Here is a 21,913-nt window from a genome sequence, read left to right on the forward strand (position 1 = left end):
TCCTCCCCCTCTTTTCCCCCTCCTTCTCCTCCTCCATCTCCTCCTCCTTCTCCTCCCTCTCCTCCTCCTCATCTCTCCTCTTCCTCCTCCTCATCAACATCATCTCTCCTCCTCCTCTTCCTCCTCCTTGTCTTTGTTTTTCATCCCCTTTCCTCCTCTTCAGTCTCCTCCTCCTCCTCCGTCTCCTCTTCCACCTCTGTCTCTTCCTCCTCCTTCTCTTTATCATCATCCCCCCTACTCCTCCCTAGTCTCCTTGCTCTGAGACCTCCGATGTGGACTCCTCTGGCTCCCTGTCTCCGTCTCTCCCCGTGGCTAGCCCCTCACCTCTGTAGATCCTGTTGTACCTCCCCAGCTGCTGGTATTCATCTGTGGCCTCCAGTGACCCTCCATGATCAGAGGCGTAGTAGGTGAGCGTGGAGTTCTTCAGACCATTCTAGTCAAGGGCATGGAGGGCTTTACCTGTGGAGAAGGTGGAAGGTGTCAGAGAGTGCACCCACATGGTTCTCAGCTGGGGACATGCGATTTCAATTCTATGCACAAGACACCTTGTACTGGACCTTCACAGAAAGAGCCCCCTGCCCAGAGCCCACAGGGACACGTGTGATCATGGTGCTGAGACTGTGATGCCCAGGTCTGCTTAGCACCGTGTCACCTCGAAAACCAGGAGAAACTTGCAAAAAATATCCAGGATGTTGCCAGCAGGCGTGGTTTCGATGTGTGGTGCCCGTGGGGTCAAGTGCCCTAATAAAAGTAGGGATGTGAGAGGGTGGCCCGGGGCAGGGAAAATCAATGACAGAATCCAACCCACGTGGAAGGAACCACAACCAATAGCAGTAAAATATACGATGTCCATAATCTGCAGAGCAGGGAACACCTGCAAACCCAGCTCCCTGCACCGCGGAGACCAGCGGTCCTTCCTACCCTTGAAGGCACAGAGGCCAATTGACAGGGATGTGAGCTGCTGTACTCCTTGGGGACATCTGCCTCTCACCTAGCTCAGATGTCAAGATATTCGTGCAAGGACGTGTCACCTGACCTGCGAGGGCTTCCACGTCTCCAGGAAACCCTCCCAGATGGCAGAGTCTGCAAGTTCTTGCTTCTCTCTAGCGTGTCCCCAAGCCCCGAAAGCAGAGCCCTTTTCCTCCACGATGCTGAAAGCTAACGTTTTCTCGCTGCTTCCTGTAACCGGTAAGGGTGACGCTGAATGACAGCTCCTCACAAAACTGATTGCTAACAAAATGATTGGTTTTGTGCAAAATTAGACGATCACTGGGAAGAAATGAACAAACAAGGGACACAAGTGGGGTGTACTCTCCCCTGTTCTTTATCTTGACTTACCTACAAACTACTCCATCTCCTCCACATTGTCTCTGTATAAACTGTGGCGGCTTCTCCTGAGGAAGGCTTTCGAGGTCATCAGAGGAGTGTGGACGTGCAGCAAGGACACAAAGAGGAGAAAGGGCCTGTCCTTGTTTGTGAAAGAAGAAAACCACTTGAATTATGGACGGGAGATGATGGCGTCCACAGTGGACCTTGAATGTGCTAGGTCCGTGACCTGGGTTCACCTACTGGGATTTCACTGTGAGGGGTCCCCCAAAAACTCATGGGTGAGACCATGCAAGAAAGTTCACAGGTAAAATGATTAGATTACGAGAGGTGTGACCTAGAAGTGGTTTAATCCACTTGGATGAACTCACTGGGTGGTGACTGTAGCACGTGGGGTGTGGCTGGAGGAGGGGATCCCTGGGCTGTGCCTTTGGGGTCTTTATCCTGTCCCTCATGAGCAGAGATCTCTCTGCTTCCTGGTGCCCTGTCCTGAGCTGCTCTCCTCCTTCAGTCCCTTCCACCATTTTGTTCTGCTCCCCTTGGGCCAGAGCCATGGAGTCGGCCAACCATGGACTGAACCTTGATAACCATGAGCCCCAAATAAACTCTTCCTCCTCCAAATGTTCTTCTTGGAACCTTTGATCACAGTGGCAATTTTGTCTGAGTAAAACAACATCCATGGTCAGTATAGTACAGGAAGATATTTTGAGAGGGAGGGACGGGACACCCCATCGACCCACCCTGTATTACAGAAGATTGCCATCATTATTATTTTATTATTAGGTGCTGCTAATTTCTGACTTTCCCTAATTTATAAATTAAATATCTTCATAGGTATGTACGCATAGGGAAATAGCTATATATTGTAGTATATGTATGAATATTTATTTATTACTTATATATGAATGGTTGGGAACTCTCTGGGGTTTCAGGCATTCCCTGGGCCTTGGAAGGAGTCCCTGATGCATGATCACTACTTGGATACTTCCCAGTGTAACCTGGGTAGCTCAACGCAGAAATCTGAGTGTGGAAACCAATTAACAGGAAGAGGTTGGACCTTTACTTTTTCTTTTTTTTTTTTTTTTTAGCACCAGAGATGGAACCCAGGGGTGCTTCACCAGTGAGTCCCTTCCCCAGTCCTTTTGATATTTTATTTACAGACAGAGTGTCACTGAGTCTCTTACGGCCTCTCTAAGTTGCTGAGGCTAGCCTCCAACTTGCCAATCCTCCTGCCTCAGCCTCCCCAGCTGCTAGGATGACAGACATGGGCAAAGTGACTCCATAAAGAAATCCTTCAGCATATACACTGTGGAATACTGTGTAGCCATGAAGAAGGATAGCTTCCTTTCCTTTGTGAATGAAGTGTGAGTTTGGACCTTTTCAATGTACCTGCTGCTATGGGACCCCAGGTTGGCTCACGGCTCAGAACCTGCCCCCCCATAGTGAGGGTCCCCACCTTTGGATGTAGGCCGTGTCTTCCTGCAGCATCCGTCTGGTGGTGCTCCCCACATCCATGGGCTGCTAGTGACCTGGTGGTTCCGCGTAAGCACACAGTTTTCCAGGGTCGCAGGAACCCACAGCTGGAGAACCACGTGGTGAAGACGAGGCTGGCCGTGCCCACGACTGCGGTACAGGGATCAGAGAGGAGGCTTCTGAGCTTGGTGGCCGTGAGCATCAGGACGCCCAGAGCCAGGATGTGGGTGTAGTGGCTGAACCGGGCAGCCATGATGACCCCCAGTTCTGGGGGCCTGTCAGGGTCGCAGTCGTTGATCAGGGTGAAGGGCAGCCCGTAGAAATAGTGGAAACCGTGGTTCACCGGGTGGTGGCAGTGGTACCTGCGGAATGCGCAGCTCACGCCCTGGTGCCACTTTCCTGCAAGCTGGGGTGGGTGGTCAGCCACACCAAGGGCGCACGCTGTTGCCTGGGTAAAAGAACCCCGGGGGCATTTGGATGCGGTCAGGGGAAAGAAAACCTCCAAAGAGGAAATCCTGAATCAGCGGAGGCCATGAGTGACCTCAGCCAAGACTTGCTTTTGGTTTTTGGTACCAGGGATTGAACTCAGGGCCACTCGACCCCCGAGTCCCATCCCCGGCCCTTTTTGTGTTTTATTTAGAGACAGGGTCTCGCTGATTTACTTGGGGCCTCGCTTAACTGCCGAGGTGGGCCTCTAACTTGTGGTCCTCCTGCCTCAGCCTCCCAAGCTACTGGAATTACAGGCAGCGGAGCCAGGCTCTGAAGAGCTTTCTGATTCCTTGGGGCTGAAGAAGATAGACAGGTTCATAGAAGGAAAGAACTCAAAATATATATCAAAGAACCCCAAACCTCTGCAATGAGGAGAACTTCTGAACTGGAAACCATCCAAGAGGGCCCGAGCGGAGCCAGATACCAACTCGGGAGGCGGAGAAGGATGAAAATTTTTTTGTTGTTGTTGTTGTTTGTTTTTCCTCCAGAGGAAATTGGTCCCTTGACAATTGGATGGGAGAGGAATCAGGTGAACGAGGCCGCATACCTACGAGGCCAGTGGCATAGTCTTGCTCCTTTGGGATTTTTGCAAAAGCGGTTTTGTTGGCAGGAAGCCCGCCTGAGCCCGAGTTCCAGTAGAGGACCCGGTGGGAGGTGGTGCTCTGGGTATGGAGTGGGTGCAGATCAGAGAGGTTGTTAAATGTGCTATTGTGCACAGAATGACCCCACCACTGAGCATCATCTGCCCCAATGTCAGCTGCATAAGTTGGACACATCTTGCCTATCATGAGAACCAACCCAGTATATCTATCTATCTATCTTTCTATCTATCTATCTATCATTACGCATCATCCAGGTATCATTATGTTGCATCTATCCCCTTTCTATACACACATCATTTATCTGTCACCTGTATGTGCATTATGCATCTGTCACCTCTATATTCCTCTATCACCCATCATTAGCTATCACCTGTTCCTCTATTATCTATTCACAGGATTGCTATCAATTGAGCACCATTAATCCATCTTCCTTCATTGATGGTATCACCATCATCATCTATGGAGCATTGTCTCTCACCTGTCAATCACCATATTTCTGTTTCTCATCCACCAATGATGGTGGTCATCCCGTCCCAGAAGGATCCCTCCGCACAGCCTACCAAGGGCACCTACCTGGCAATTTGATAAGAGCTGGTACGTGGAAAATATCAGAAGGAAAAAAACATTTCTCCTGTACCAGACGTGCACAGACATTTGTGTTGGGTGTTTTTACCCTGAGCAATTTTTTTCTCTGAATATCAGTACGATTTCCCAGGTGCTGCGTGTCCCAGGTCAGCTAGGGACGATCTAGACCTCAGGAAGAGGTGTGTGGTTATCTGTGACTCCCATTTGATTAACTCAGGGGTACCTAACTCCTGAGCCACCTCTGTAGCCCTATTTCGCATTTTACTTAGAGACAGGGTCTCACTGAGTTGCTTAGGGCCTCCTTTTGGCTGAGGCTGGCTTTGAACTCGCAATCCTCCTACCTCAGCCTCCCAACCGCTGGGATGAAAGGCGTGAGCCACCATGCCCGGCATTGTGCGTGGGTTTTAACACCCACGGGGGCTGAGGGTCCTGAGGGGTGAGGGCATACGAGGCCCTGTTTGGAGCACACACTGCAGGAAGGTGACAGGAGGGAACATTAGCTTTCAATTTCCCATTCTCTGCGGGATGGCTACCCAGCTAGAGCAGTGATGGGGTCCAGGCTGCAGCCGGGAGCTGCTGTCCACAGTCCCTGCGACACCCACCTGATCGGAGTGACTCTGTTCAGGGAGCAGAGCGGAGGGGCGGGGGGGCCGGTGTGCTGCCAGGTGCTGGGTGAGTCTCACGCCCTCCTTCTTCAGCCGGTCGATATTGTGGGTCCTGAGAAAATCAGATGAATGTCACTTGGGAAAGGTTTGGGAATGCTCTGGGCTTCAGAAGAGGCCAGCATGGAACTTCCCTGGGCTGCGTGGCACCTGTCTTAGTGAGCCCACTTCTCTGAGTTTGCAAAGTACAGATGAGGCTCACCCTGGGCGGTTCCTCCTACAGCCCTCCCCCCACCTCAGCTGTTGCCAAAGCAACAAAGGGCACCCCAGATTTTGAATTTTGGCTTTGGCCTGGGGGGCTGGCACACAGACACCTTGCCCGTTTCACTTTCTGGGGGTGATGAATTACAGATGTTGAACAGTGAGTATAAACACGGGCTGCCAGAGACGCTTTTGTCCAGCTGGGGAATGACATGGGTTCTGAGCCCAGGCAGTCTGGGCTCAGCCAGGACCTTAGGTGGATTTGGGTACGAAATGCACATCTGCGTGGTGACATTCTCCTCTTAGGGTGGGTTATGGGGGACCCCTTGTCACAATAACTCTGTGGTTACATCGCAGGGCTTCTTAGAGGAAGATGTAACCCAACAAAATTACATTTGAAGGAAGAGATGACCGATGTCACACACAAAGGCAAAGTTTTTGGCTTTTTCTTTTTTTTGGGGGGGGGCCTATGCAACCCAGGGGGCTTGTATGCTTTAAATATCCCATCAGCATCCAGGAAGGGTGCACCCTGAGTTTCCTACCAGGTTTCTCAGGTGCAAAATTCAAAGAGAAGATGAAACACTTCACCTAAGAGCTTTTGCAGTCAGACGTGCAAAAATAGATTGAGAATCTCACTGTAGATACGAATCCCAAAGGCAGTGACCCAGCCCCTAGAGCTCAAGGAATTCCCCACGGACTGTCAGATGACAGGTGCTACTCTCTTCCCTTCTCCCTTGGAGGAGGCTGCATCTGGTGGGAGCTAAGCTATAAAAGCTCAGACCTTGTTCTTCATGCGCCTAAAGCTGACCACTCAGTGACATCCCATAAGAAAAGTTTTGCTCCCCTGAGGACAACTGAAAAAGTGCAGAGACACTGGAGGTGTCCCACTTTGGGATGTGGTGCTATTGGTGAGCAGCAGGTGGAGACCAGAAATGTTGGTCAACATCCTACAATGCACAGGATGGGCCCATCACACAGAGTGATCTGAGCCAGTGTACCAAGTAGGACCAAGGCTAAAGAACCATGTCATTCCTTCCATCCATCCATCTACTCACCCACCAACCCATTCATCCACCATTCAACCATCCATCCATACATACATCCATTCATCCATTCACCCATTTGCCCATCCAGCCACCCATCTGCCTGCCCATCCACCCACCCACCCATCCATCCACCCACCCATCAATCCATTCACCCATCCACCCATCAACCAATTTGCCCATCCAACCACCCATCTGCCCACCCATCCACCCACTCATCCATCCATCCACCCACCAAGGCACACATCCATTCATCCACCCAGGCACCCATGTATCCATCCATCCATCACCCACCCACCCACCCAACCGCCCATCCATCCATCCACTCATCCACTGATCTATCCATCCATCCACCCACCCACCTATCCATCCATCCACCCATCTATCCATCTATCCATCCACCCACCCACCCACCATCCGCCCATCTATCTATCCATCCATCCAGGCAACCATATATCCATCCATCCATCCATCTATCCATCTATCCATCCATCCATCCACCCATCCATCCATCCACCCATCCAGGCAACCATCTCTCCATCCATCCATCCATCTATCCATCCACCCATCCACCCATCCATCCATCCATCCAGGCAATCATCTATCCATCCATCTATCCATCCACCCATCTATCCATCCACCCACCCACCCACCATCCATCCATCTATCCATCCATCTATCCACTCACCCATCCATCTATCCTTCCACCATAGGTGGATGGGCAGATAGACAAATGGATGATGCCTGGATGAAAACATGGACAGATGGGTGGGTGGAGGAATGGCTCGTTCATAAGTGGATACCTAAGATTCAGGCTGATGGATTTGGGGTAAAATTCTAGTGATTTGCTAACCCTGAGAATAAAGGACTCAGAACTGAGTACAATTTTACAAGCCTGTGTGTAACCCTCTACCCAGTTTAGCCAAAATAAGAAAATACCCCACACTCTCTAAGATACTCTGGCCTCCAAAGACCCCCATTCAGACCTTCTCTTGGCCACCATTTTGGCCCTGGCTCCCCCACACCCCACTAAGACATGCGTTTTGCCCTAGTGTCCAGACATACTGGGGATCAGGGTTTCTGTGAACACAGGATATGCGAGTATCTTTTGGACTCACTGCTTTCAAATCCTTTGGGTCTGAACCCAGCGGTGGCATTGCTGGGTCATATTGTGATTCAATCTTAAGCTTTTGAGGGGCCACTATATTGTTCTGCCAGGGGCCACCTGGAGCCCCAGGAGCTGGAGAGGCAGGAGGAGCCTCCCTGGAGCCCATGGATGGAGCTCAGCCTGGGACTCTGGTCTCAGCCTCCGCCCTCCAGGGCTGGGGGAGGGGTGGTGGTGCCTGGATTACATTTAAGTCTCTGTGTTTTTGGTTATTTATTACAGCAGCCCCAGAAAAACAATTACATACCCAGCAGGGCCTCAAGTCGTTTGAGAGGGATAAGACCCTATTTTTACTGTTGGAAAATAATCATTTTTGGTGCTGAGTTCTGCAGCACTAAGAAATTTCATTTGCACTGGTCGATTTTAAGTGAATTATTCCACGAAACTGCACACAAGGCAGCACCCCAACACCAAAACCGCACTCTACCTCAGTGTAAGTTCCCATAGCAACCAACATCCCCAATGCCCAGAGCATCTGCAGGATGTTTGGCTTGGAGGCGTTCCGCGATTTCTGCTCACAGGTCTGCAGAAGCAAACATACAAGGAGGAGAAGCAGGGTGGAGTCCCTGCAGAAGAAATAAATGTACAGGATTTGGCATGCAAAGTTTACACCATGCATATGTAGATGTCAGGGGTCTGGTGAGGGATTGAACCAAACTCCTATGATGCCAACTGAGCCCCAAGAAAATCATCCAGTTTTGGGAAGTCTCTGGTTTTGCAGGGAATCCAGCAGCCCAAGAAAACCAGGGTGGAGTCCCTACTGCTAATGGCCAATCAAGACCAAAGCTGAGAGAGGCCCATTTTCCCCCCTGCACCCAAACTGGAGATTTTCAGCAAGCAATCAGACACTGAGCCCTCCTAATAAGAAAGTTCCCTCCACTTTAACCCCATGCAAACAGCAGAGGTCCCCTCTTTATCCTCTGGGGACACATTCCAAAAATCTCAGAGGATGTTGAAAGTTCAGCTAGTATCTAACCCTATATAGACTATACTTTTCCAGTATATATAGATGCCTGTCATAACGTATAATTTATAATCTAGGCAGGGCACTAGCAGGACCAGACTCACAGGGACACTAGGATTTTAAACCACAGATGGGGGATTCAAAGCAACCCCAGAGACGCAGTGCAGCCGGCAGAGAAGAGAGTCCCTGAGCCTCTGAACAGGGGCCCAGGCGCCCCACCGCCCCAGCGACTACTAGGAGCTTCACTGACGAGTCCTGGGCTCCACCCGCCCCAGGACCCAGAGGGACTCAGCTATCCAGGACGCGCTGGGGGTGGGGCAACCGGGGAGAGAACGTGGGCGGAGTCAGTGTGACGTCACAATGTGGGGGGAGGGTAGCTGGAGGAAAGGGGCGGGGGGCTGCCATTGATCTTGTGCGCCCTGGGGCTGGGGGACTGGAGGCCGGTCCCACTGCTGGAGGATCTGGCCGCGCGAGGGCGCAGTGGGCAGACTGGAAGACCCAGAGCAGGACTGGCGTGTCCTAGCGCTGTGGGGGTGGGGGCCCAGCTGTGGCGGGGGGCGGGGATGAGGGAAAGTCAAGGGTCCGCACCCAGCGGTTTTTAGCGGGCCGTGGGGAAGGATCGTAAGGCCGTGCACAGCTGCGCTGGGGCGGGATGGGGGACTTGGGGGCCAGGAGCAGGGCGGGGCGTGTCCTAGAGTGGGGGTGTGGGCGTGCTGAGGGTGGGCCAGGGACGGGCCTGAGTGTTGGGCACCCCAGAGCTGGGGCTCCGAGGGGGACGCGCCCAGGAGCTGGATGGGGCCTTCCTAGGGGGACACAGGGTGGAGGGCGGCGCGAGGGCGTGTTCTAAAGTGCCCACTGGACTGCAGGGGGCGGAGCAAGGGGCGTGTCCTAGAGGGGGATTGCTGGGGGTGGAGCAAGGGGCGTGCCTCAGTGTGAGTGGGCAACACATAGCTGAGGATGGGAGGGGACGTGCCCAGGTGCCCACCAGGGCCTGTCTAGGGGGAGACTAGGCCTTAAAGTGGGGTGTCGCAAGGGGTGTGCCCTAGGATGGGGGGACTGGACATGCTCGGGGTGGGCCTTAGTGTTGGGCACCGCGGAGCTGCCTCAGGGTGGACACTTCGTCCCAGGAGCGAAGTGGGGAGTGACTTAGGACTGGAAGGGGCGGCGCAGGGGTCCAGTGGCGCCCTAGTGTTGGAGGCACCGTCAGTGCTGGGGGGAGGGGAGAGAGGCCCTGGAGCGGGACAGCAGTGGCTTAGACTGTTCCTGGGGACTCCCCAGCAGCATCAGGGAGAGGGCGCGGGGTGTGCGGGTGGGGTGGGGGGGACTCAAGCCGAGCCCCAAGTCAGGACCAGGTGGTATTCGGGGAGTGATAGCGCCAGATGGCCATATGGGGAGGAGACCAGACAGGAGTCTCAGCCAGGGTCAAGACCCTGTTGGGGGAGGGACAGAATTTTGTCTTAGATTGTGTGACTGGGCATGGCTGGGGGTGGGGACCAGGACGGGACACGGAAGACTACGAATTTATTGGGGAGACACGGGCATCAGGCTGCGTGTCTTTAAAAATGTGTATGTGGAGGGTGTCACAGCCGTGTCAGGGTGGGGCAGGGGACTTGCCTTATAGAGATTGTGGGACTTGGCCCTGGGGAGGGGTCCCGGCTCCGAATGGGAGGGGGCAGAGCGGGTCTTAGTGGGGGGACACTGCAGCGCATCTTTGCCGACCTGGTGTGGGGGACACAGGCCATGAGGGGGCAGGGAGCGGGTCTTGGAGGCGTTCCGAGGCCCGAGGGTCTCAGCGTGGGGAGATGTGTCACCCCCTACGACCCGGGAGCAGCCCCGCTTTAGTCGCAGGCGCAGTTTCCACGGCTCAACCAGGGCCCCGCCTCCTGCTCAGCCTGCGCCCCCTCCTCCTGCTCGCCCCCTACTCCTGCTCGGCCCCCCCACCTCCTTCTGCGCCCCACCCCAGCGCTGCTCTCTGGGCCGCACAGAGAATGCGCCTGGGGCTGGGTTTTGGTTACTCGCCATTTCGGAGCACCTCGGCTTCCTTCCCAGGGTCTCGCGCTCTTCCCCTCCCCAGGCCTGAGTGGCTCAGTCCCAGGGTCCCGAGCACCTGGCGGTGGCCTAGGCACGTCCCCTGGGCCTGGGAGCGCACCTCTGCATAGATCCCATGGCTGTGCGCTGTCACCGGGGAAGGACTTTGACCCCAGATCTGGGCGCAATCCTGCCTGGGCTGGTGTCTCCGCCCACCGGGCTGGTGGGCGCGCTCCTGGACCCCGATGGGTCACTTCATCTGATTAACCTCCCAACTCTGGGCCTGGGGAGTGGCGCCTGGAAACAGATTCTCCAGGGTCCCCACCTCTTGGTGAAGCTGGGGCTTCTGGAGCTGCTTATTCTGGATGGGGCACAAGCAGGGTGACTCCCCAGGCAGCCAGGGCAGCTTAGGGAACACCCCCCCCCTTTTTTTATTCCTTCCAAGGGTCTTGGGACAGCCACTGCCCCCTCATAGAATTGGTGGGAATTCAGCTCCACCAGGTTCCACATTTGGAATCTCTAGGGGGCTGGACTCTTGCTCCTTTGTGCACGCAGGGCCTGGGGTGAAGCCAGAATTAAACCAGTCAGTCTAGACAGGGAAAAGGGGTGAGGCCAATTTTGCTGAGCCTGGCAAGTTGGAGACTGTTCCCTGAGGGATTGAAATGTCAATTCTGTCAGTGCCCTTCCTCCACCCTTATGGGGAACCTGCCCTTGAGCCAATCTGCTGTTAAGATAGCTTGTCCCTGGAATTGCCCCCTCCCTACAGGAAGCTACAAGGTTTTTGATTACTGTGTCCTGGGCTGCTCCATACTGTCCTTCCCCCTTCAGCTCTTCTCCTTCCCACCTTTTGAGCAGCTCAGGAGCATCCCTGGGCCTAACAAGCTCTTAATGCTTAAGTGCAGTTAGTGCAGCTGCCACTCTTCAAGACTGGGGTGAAAGGCTTCCTGGCCTAGGCAGCTCTCAATCACCTGTTCAGTACAGAGCAGGCATGTTGGGTTCTGCTGAAGCGACTTCCCAGTTCTTTTTTTTTTTTTTAATTAAATTTATATTTTTTTTTCCTGGGGTTCTTTCACAATCAGGCGTTGGTGAAGGGGTTCCTGTCATCTGCTGTCTGACAGGGTCACAGTGTGGGGGATGCTGTGGCAGGGCCACACCATCTGGAAACCGAAACCATGGGGGATGTTAAGTGTTTGGTTCATGATCCTCCTGATATGCAGAACAGGGCATCCGTCAATCAATAATAAAAGTATGTCAATCAATAATAAAAGTACGTCAATCAATAATAAAAGTACGTGTTCCCTGAGAATGCAGGAAAATTCCCAGAATGAGACCAAGGACACAATTGAGCCAGGCCCCAAGGTATGTTTCAATATCTCTCAGGATGCAAACAATAGTGTTATTCCTTAAGAAATTCACAGGGAAAAGATTACCAATCAAAGTTGCCGAGAAAAGCCTAATCCACAAGAAATGTTTATCCCAGGGTTAACAATGTACACTAATGTCCCCTTCCCTTCCAAAGCCACAACCTGTACAATAGAGTAGTTACAGAAAAACAATCACTGTGCCAACAAGGACCACCCTATGTAACTTGCTAATTAAAGGAAGATTATAGTATTCCCCTCAAGGACAAGAGGCTCATAAAAATACATTCCCCCCATTAACACCCCCTCCTCTGCCTCACACAGGAATTCATGATGAAAGTGGAAAACACAGAGTTAATATTAATGGCAAATGGGTTGAGGTGCAGAACCTGCCCTTTAGTTAAAAGATTAAAAAGACATGAGATTTGGTGGGCTTTGACCAAGGATCAAGGAAACTTTAAGAAAAGAGTTAAATAGGTCATATGAAAAAAAAAAGGAAATTACTTGGGAAATTCAAAATAGAATAATGTAAAATTAATATAGATATATTTTAGAGTCACTTGGAATAATAGGCTTTCACTATTTTAAGTGTGTTTCACTATTTGAAGTGTGTTTTACTGGGACTTTAGATTAAAAGTAAGAAAGCTTACTAATAATTATAGGTGTGCTTTAAAGTTAAAAGTTAATGAAATAATTTATGTATGATTTAAAGTTAAAAGTTAATAATAGAACAGGAGACATGTAGTAGAGTTGTGTAGTATAGTGTTATGGGCCAGGTTATATGGGCAATGACCAAACAGACTCCAATTTACCCTGAGACTTAATATCATGTAAGAAATGCTTCTCTCCTGCTCAGGCTTGGGGGTATTCCTTGTAGAGACAGTTATGGGTCCTGCAGGGAGCTGTCCCTGGCTGGCCAGCTAAATTCTGTCCATTTGTACAGAACAGGGAGTTGGTGTGTTTTCTGAGTGACCTGCTCCACAACAGTGTGCACCTAGTGATTAAGGTGAGAATGTACAAGTTTAATCATGATTGGCAAAGGTTACAGGAAAATATTCTAAATCATGTCCTCAATATATCTTAGGTAATCAATATGTCAGAAAAGATTGTGACTCCTGAAAAGTATGGACATCAAATAAGTTTTGGGCTTTGAGACTATTTATTAACTACCTGGAAAGATATCTACAAAAATGATATAAAAATAAAGGTCCTCCTAAGGGCAGCAGATTCCTTTTGAAGACTGCTCAGAACTTGCAACCTGCTGTCCTTCAGCACCACATAAAAATGAATAAAAATTAAATAAAGGTATTGTGTCCAACGACACTTAAAAAAAATTAAAAATAGGGACAGAGTAATATACTGAGACAATATCAGTGAATATGTTTGTTTCTTTGTGCACCATGTCGCCCCTTGACATGTGCTGAAAACTTTTCAATATCTTGCTGAACCTCACTCCTCAACCTGGGCCCAGGGCTGTTTTGTGTCACGGATGAGGCCTCCTTGGTCCAGGTCCCAGAGACACCCTTCATGAATAAAAGCAAATTATTGGCTTCAGCCCACAGGTGAAGGGAGAGTGTCCCAAGTCTCCACGAAGTTTCCTAAAATGTGAGGATGAAGAGGAGCAAGGAAGAGGTACATGTGCTTGAAAAAGAGTCAAGAAGTTCAAAAAAACCCAGAAAGTGACTTGTTCATTGGACACGGGTTAGCAAGGCAGTGAGATTTGAGTGTGGGGGGTAATTAAACATATTTAAGCCATTGAAATGTTTATATCATTCTTTATGTGGGAGGAGAAACGTTTTCTTCAGAAGTAGATCTGAAGTGGAATTTGAGGACAAGTGGTTAAATGTTTAGTCACAGCATTCAGCAGAAATCCTGGGGCAGGAAACACAGAAAATAGGAAGAGTTTGCAGCCCATTCACAAATGCACCCTGTGGCTGGGCAGAGAGACACAGTGCTTTGACGGACAGCTGAACTCCCAGAGTCCAAGTTCACATTCAGGATGTGACTCCTATTTCCTACTTGGATTCTGAATTGTTTTCTTTCTGTTATTATTGTTTTCTACATTAAATTTGCTCTGAGTGATGATTGATTCAAGACTTCCATTATAATCTTAACTGCTTTCTGCTTGCTCAATGACCTTCTATGAATCTTCATGATTTCATTTAAATACTTGGGAATTATTTCCCAAGTACTAGATACTGTTTTTATACAAAAATGTACAATGTACTTTTGAAAAGATTTTTTATCGATTCTAATTAGTTACACAGGACAGCAGAATGCATTTGGTCACATTCTACATAGGTGGATTATACCTCCTCATTCTTCTGGTTGCACATGCTATAGAGTTACACTGGTCATGAAGTCATATATGTACAGAGGGTAATGACATCTGATTTATTTTACTTTCAATCTGCCTCCATAACCCCTCCCCTTTTTTCACTTCCCTCTGTCTAATCCAAAATTCTTTTATTCTTCCCAAGAACCTCTCCCTTATTGTGAATTAGATCTGCATATCTATGAAGACATCTGGCCTCTGATTTATTGGGACTGGCTTATTTCTCTTAACATACTATTCTCCATTTCCTTGTATTTGCTGGCAAATGCCATCATTTCATTCTTCATTTAGGCTGCGTAGTATTCTATTCTGTATATATACTAAAATTTCTTTATCCATTCATCTGTTGTAGGGCACAGAGATCAGAGATCCTCCAACCTTTGTTACAAAAATGCCATTGAGTCTGAACAACCAGTCTGCACCTCAGAGCAAAGCCTGTCAAAGGAAGGGGGCATGACCCTTGTCCTTGAGAAGACCCAGGGAGCACTCTTAGGCATAAATGCACCCTGCTGAGTTGTTTGTCTGCAAATAACAGGAGATATCCACTGTGCCAGGTGTCCCTGACTCAGTCTAGGTGGGGACCCATAGTAACCCCCTAGCAGCCACCAATCAGCATGAGACATGGAAACTACCTGGGATGCCAGATGACCCCCCAGTAGTTTATGGTGTTTGATAACATGTTGGGAAACCACGTAGTTCAGCACATACAACCCTCATGGCCTAAACCAACCAGTTCAAGTGAATCCCCCTCTGTACTAATCAATCACCCCTACCCAACTTGTTCCCACCAGTGAATGTGCTAATCATGTGTTAGAGTTGTTTTATGATTTTCCTGCTGTGAGTGATGATTTGCCAAGAGATGCTATGATGTATGTGGGGATCCCTGCCTTCCCCAAAGAGTTATAAAACTGCTGCAAACCCTGGGCTAGGGGCCTCTCAGCATCACCAGTTGCTGGGTGCACATGGAGGCCCGAGCTAGCTCCCAATAAACACTTCTTTGCTGCTTACATGGATCTTGGTCTCTGGTGGTCTTTTGGGGGTCCTGAATTTGAGCCTAACAAGTCTAGGAAAGATTATTGTATTAAACTTCAATTGGGCTTGAATTTTGTTAAATCTTTGTGAATTCTATAATTGTTTTGTAGAAGTCAGATAAATTTTTATAAATATATTTTTAAATTTCCAAAAAAGTAAAACAAAACAGTGCACCACAAATTGACATAAGGATTCAGTGTATTCTCCACAGTTGGAGAGAAATTGAGAAGTTCCGTAAAACCCACATCAATTTGTAAAGAAAATCACAACTCTGACCCACTCTTTCAAATACATGACAAAACTCTGTGGTTCAGCACAGTGAAATCAATTCTTACTGAAAAACTACAGTGAACAAACCACAAAGTTCTAGCCTGAGATTGGATTCTTATAAACCTATGGGAGTATTTGAAGATGGAATGATCCACACAATTGTGAACAATTCATTATAGTAAATGGACTGAGAACTTCAATGAGGATAGAAGTGTTTCTAAAATGATTCTAGAAAACTCAAAAGTTGTCCTGCAGAATGATGAAGCTGCAGCCCCAGCACCAGTCACACACTAAACATAAAGTCATCCATGGTTAACAAATATATGGAAAAAAAAGTTCCATATCTCTAGCAATTAGAGAAATGTAAGTTAAAACTATTCCCTCTCACTCCAGTCAGGAGGGCCATTCTCAGGAATACAAGTATCATTAAATATTGGTGAGTAGGTGGGGAAAAGTTTCACTCACCCATTGTTGGTGGGACTGCAGATTGGTGCAACCACTCTGGAAAGCAGTATGGAGATTCCTTAGAAAACTTGAAATGGAACCACCATTTGACCCAGCTGTGCCACTTCTCGATTTATATCCAAAGGACTTAAAAATCAGCACACTACAGTGACTCAGCCACAAAAATGTTTACAGCAACTCAATTCACAATAACTCAACTATGCAATCAGCCTAGTTGCCCTTCAACAGATGAATGGATAAAGAAAATGTGATACACACACACACACACACACACACACAGGGAGGTTGAGGAGGGAAAAAAATAAAAGTGTATTGGATTAGATAAAGGGAAATTATGGAAAGGGAGGGGTATGGTATAGGAAAGAGAGTAAACTGAATGGGACACATTTTTATGTTCATATGTAACTACAGACCAGGGTAACTCCACATCATGTACAAGTAAAAGACTGGGATCCTAATCAGAAATAGTTACACTGTATGTATATATAATGTGTCAAAATATACTCTAGTGTCATGGAACACAGAGAAATGCAAATACCGAAATTACTCGAATTATCAGGGTGAAAAACAAGAGGGAATTTTGGTGATCTTGAGAGAGGAAAGTGTCTTAGAATTATACTGAAGGTACAATCAGGAAGCACTTTTAAACATTTTTTATTTTATTTTCTTGGTAGGGAGGATTGAAACTATGGGCACTTAACCACTGATCCACATGCCCAGCTCTTCTTTATATTTTATTTAGTGACAGGATCTCACTGAGTTGCTTCAGGCCTCACTAAGTTGCCAATGTTGGTTGGGAATAATGTGAAAACAGTCTCTAGATTGAAGCATTCCAAAATCTAGGCATACATCAATATAACATTATTTTACTAATTAATGTTTTAAGTTATAACAATACAAATAATTCTAATGTGAAAATACTTTAAAAAAAAAAAGCTGATGAACAGGGAGACACTATTTCCCATTACATATTTGATTAGTTTCTTTCTAGTGTCTAGATTATAGTGAACTCTAGTGAGTTCATAATTAAATGGTGGTTGATCAATTAAAAAAATCAGTTCAGAATCATGAAACGCTGAATATGGCTATTGGTTTGATGGTGTTCCCTGAGGATGAAATTCAAAATGATAATTGGCAACCTTCGGTCATGAGCATGGGGATGATCCTACAGTAAGGCTGCCCCTGTCCTGGATGAGAACAGAGTTTCTGCAGTGTTATTTTAACTCACCAAAGGTTATTGATATGCTCTGTGCAAATACCCCCATCTCTAAAATCTGGGGGATCTTAGAGTATGTCTCCACTTGCTGCTCAGTGACACAATCTGAGGCTAACAGGGACCCTAAGAACTCTGCAGCTGTGTGTTCCTGCAAGAGTCCTACTCCTTTGCCCCATTTGGGATAGAATTTTCCATGGAAACTACCTTTGGGTGTGGCCTTCCTAGATATCAGTCAACCTGCTGACAACAGACATCAGGAAGCTAGACTCAGCCCCCTGAAACCTGACCCCTGGCCTCATTTGAATGGCTTCTCCTCAATTAAAGGGTTCAGCCTATGTGTGTGTGTGTGTGTGTGTGTGTGTGTGTGTGTGTGTTTGTGTGTGTGTTTTCTGAATCTCCTACTAGATCACATGGCTGTGACTCGGGGATGCATTTGCTTATCATAGAAACAAAGCCATCCATGTTCCTGGGATGACCCCCAAAATCCTTCTTCTTGTTCCTGATTATATAATTACAAGAAAGAAATGAATGTATACACAAGGATCATCAGCTACATCATGTGACGTCACATGCAGGCGTGCACTCTTAGTTAAAAACAAATTGAAATGGATCCAAAATATCTTAAGAACCACGTGGTTACATAAAGTTAATCAATTATACTGTGTTAATTATAGGTTATGCCCTTGTCTACAGAAATATTCAAGGACATTAACTATATTTTCATTGATATTTCTTTTCTTTTTTTTTTAATATATTTTTTTAAGTTGTTGATGGGCCTTTACTTTTTTTTTTTTATTTGTATGTGGTGCCAAGAATCGAACCCAGTGCCTCATTCATGCCAGGCAAGCGGGCTACCACTGAACTCCAACCCCAACCCTCATTGATATTTCTTTTTATCAAGGTACAAAGATAATTATTTTTCAGATATTATTTTCAGAAATTATTTCAAAGTGTAACCAGGAAAAATTCTAAAAGGAATTACAACAGAGGAGAAGCACACACATTGGAGGTCCTAAGAAGAAAGAAATCATCTTTAGGTAAACCAAGATCTTTATATTCTAGATTTTTCTGATAAAATATTTTCCTAAATAGAAATATTTTTTATAATATTAATTAGACAGATAATATAGAAATGTAAAAAAAAAAAGACTTATATGTACTTGACTAAAAGTTTTAACTGATTAATTCAAGGATATTTCACGCTATTTCCCTGATTTTACTCTCTATGCTGATACTGAGCTAATATTTCTGTTCATATTTTGACATGATAAAGAGCTATTAAAATATTAAGTTTAATTCCTTTAAGCAAGGTCTTTATTGCCTAATTATTCTTATTGTTTAAGGCAAGGAGTAATTTGGGTGAATAAATTCACATCCTTGATTAAACACTAAATACATTAAACTGCTGACTTAGATTCTATTTTTTCTACAATTCTCCTTGGAGACTAAATTTGATTGATTCAGACTGTCCATTCTTGCATATTTTTTTTTTGTTGAATCATTTTGAGATCTGAGAATTTTATTAGGACTGAGGTTCTCCAAATTAAAGTTGTATGTTAGTTTTGAGCAATAAAAGTTGCAAACCTTTTTGAAAATTCATGGACATGATAGAAGTTCTCTGACTGGACTATTATCCATAAAAATATGTTAGGATTTATATAATGCTTAATGACATTTTTTAAAAAGACAATTGAGAGACACCAATTTAAAGGATAGTATTCTGAGACATAAAGATATTTTGAGACCTTCTCTCAGAAAGAGATTGAGGATTCCTTTTAAATTGTTAGGATGGATAAACTAGCATATATATTGGGAAATTACAATAATCAATACAAGATAAATCTGATCATTTAAATACTTGTACTACTATCTATAACTTAAACTGATAATACTATGGTTTATACTAAGTCTTTACTCAATTTTATTAAAGAAAAGGGGGAACACAGGACCCCAGAGGCACACACTAGATCTTACAAAATATTTATTTATTTTTTTAATTGTAATATTGAGAATCTCAGGGGATATAGCTCAGTTGTTAGGGTGCTTTGCTCACATGCACAAGGCCCTGGGTTCAATCCCCAGCACCATCAAAAAAATAAAAAATAAAAACTGAGACTGCTGCTGAATTTACTGAATCATGTTCACAGCTGCTGAATATGATTCAGTAAATTAAATCAGACTTGAAAAGATAGAATTTAAGCCTGTCATCATGGAAATGACTCAAAAACCTGACACAAGAGGTAAATCTTCTAGCTGCAGAGTTTACAACCACACAGCTACATGAGCTTGTCAGGTAAGTAAAAATTATGAAAAGACTTCTATGGACCCATTCCCAGATCTATTTTTTTTAATTTGTTTTTTTTTTACTTGTAGATGGAAACAATCCCTTTATTTTGTTTATTTTCTCTTGTCGTGCTGAGGATCAAACCCAGGGCCTCGCACGTGCTAGGAGAGCGCTCCACCACCGAGCCACCACCCCAGCCCTCAGATCCATTTTTAATGTGCATTGTAGTGTGGACTGGAAAGTCCACCCATGAAACTAGATTCATCTTACCGACTGTAGTGGTCAGTTATTTGTTGATTTTATGGCAAACAGGTTGTCTGGGTTTCTATTTAAGGAACAGACACCTAACGAGAAACCTAAACCAGACAATCATGCTGCCCTTAGAAATTAAGACTTCTTATCTGGACCATTGTCCAAATAGAAACATTGTTGAAATAGAATTTTTCTCTACAGGCCAGTTATTTACATAAGGTATCCACCAATGTAGGGTTGCCCTGATCATTCTACAATAGAAATGGGCACCTTTCCTAAGTATTATTCCTGAGTATTCTTGAGTATTATGCAAATGTCTAGTCAGTACCACACAAGAGTTCTAGAAATAGTGCATGCATTTTAGGCTGGTCTCCTAGAAATAGTGGATGCATTTAGGCTGGTCTCCTAGAATGGACAAGAACAATTACAGGAGGATGCCTGTCACCTGGAGGTTTTATTGGTAATACCCTAATACTCAGTGAGATAGCACCCAAAAGGATATTAGGATGTTTGTCTTTTGCCTTCAGAATATCTACATCACTGACAGACCTAACAGACTTCTTAAATGTGAGAATTAAGAGAAAGGATGATGACTATCCTGTAGCCTGTATGAATACAGCTCATCTTAGTTATTATCAGCTGATGTTTCAGAGCTACACTCTGCTGAAGTTAAGGTTCAGGTCTGAAACAGGTGCATGCCAGTTAACCAGATCTAGGCCAGCTCCTGGTCTCATGATCTTTGAAGTCCTTGCTTCTATGATACAGTCTTTATGGCTCTGATTCAAACTTACGACATAGGGATTCTCTTAATGTTGGACTTAAATTACTTCCAAGAGCTTTCATAGTCAGATAAATGCTGATGGAAAAATCAGAACTGATTTAAAATGCTCTAAAAAGCCACTGTAATAAATATTGTGACTGAACCCTCTGCTCCGTGGTTTGTGGAGAGGCTGAAGCATCATACCAAATGAAAATGTCTGTGTTACCACTGCCAAGTGCAAGGCTTCCCAATAAAATCGAGAAAAGATGAAGATCCTTCTGATGAATGTTTGGCAGAATAATAATAATAATAATAATCATCATCATCATCATCATCATCTGGATCTTCCAAGTTGGTTATGTCCCAGAGATAGTATGTTTTCTACTAATGCCTTTTTTGTTTCAATAGTAGATCATTAGTAGTAGGCTCTTGGCTTGGCCCTTCTGCTGGAAGAAGAGCCCACCTCAAACCCCAAGCCCTTTGTGGCTATCCTGACCAAGGGGAACCTGGTCTCTCGCAGGGCTTCCCCATACCTCTTTGGGTCTCCCCTTCCTGATCAGAGTCTTGTTGGAAGCCAGATCCCCAACCTGCATTCACTCAGGCAGCCAGGAGGGAGATCTGGGGCAAAGATGGGACTAGTTTGCTCATTACATTTCCTGATCTGGGTCTCAGGTGCGTAGAATTGGACATTGTTTTATTTTTAGTTTTTCTGATGACTTCTACCTTTGAATAGGATTGCTCAGTCAATTCCCATATAATGTCACTGTTGATGTCCTTAGATTTATATCTGCCCTTTAACATTCTATTTTCTTATGTCTTTTTTGAGGGGGGTGGGGACTGGGGATTGAACACAGGGGCACTCAACCACTGAGCCCCATCCCCAGCCACATTTTGTATTTTATTTAGAGAAAGGGTCTCGCCAAATTGCTTAGGACCTCACAATGGCTGAGGCTGGCTTTGAACTCATGGTCCTCCTGCCTCAGCCTCACAAGCTGCTGTGACTTGAAGTGTGTGCCACCATGCCGGGCCTCTGAACTACATCTCTATTGCAAGCTTTATTTTGAGATAGAGTGAAGCTAAATTGTGGAGGCTGCTCTAGCAGGTTACTAGTCTGCTGAGGAATGGGACATCTCCTGTGCACTTACTCCAGGCAGAGTTGCAGGTAAATTGCTTTTTGGAAAAGAATGCATGTGCAGGTCAGCACGGTGGGCCCATTTTACAGGATTATTCTCTTAACCGTCTGTTCCCACCATTCTTGCCTGTGTCCCCTAAAAGACTAAGAGACACAGGTACAGAAAAAGCACAGCTTTTGCTGACAGTGTTACAGGATGGAACATCTGGGTAAGCAGGCAAGTTGCAGTCAGCATTTTATCCTCTGGTTCACAAGGGTCCCCGCTTCC

At 46.5% G+C, this 21,913-nt stretch overlaps 1 pseudogene; it reads right to left on the reverse strand.

Moving 5' to 3' along the window:
* Positions 1-244: 244 nt before the first annotated feature.
* On the reverse strand, positions 245-4,867 carry LOC144250626 (arylsulfatase D-like; annotated as a pseudogene).
* Between the last annotated feature and the right edge of the window lie 17,046 nt (positions 4,868-21,913).

This window comes from Urocitellus parryii, chromosome 16, assembly GCF_045843805.1.
Source record: "Urocitellus parryii isolate mUroPar1 chromosome 16, mUroPar1.hap1, whole genome shotgun sequence".
Classification (NCBI taxonomy): Eukaryota; Metazoa; Chordata; class Mammalia; order Rodentia; family Sciuridae; genus Urocitellus; species Urocitellus parryii.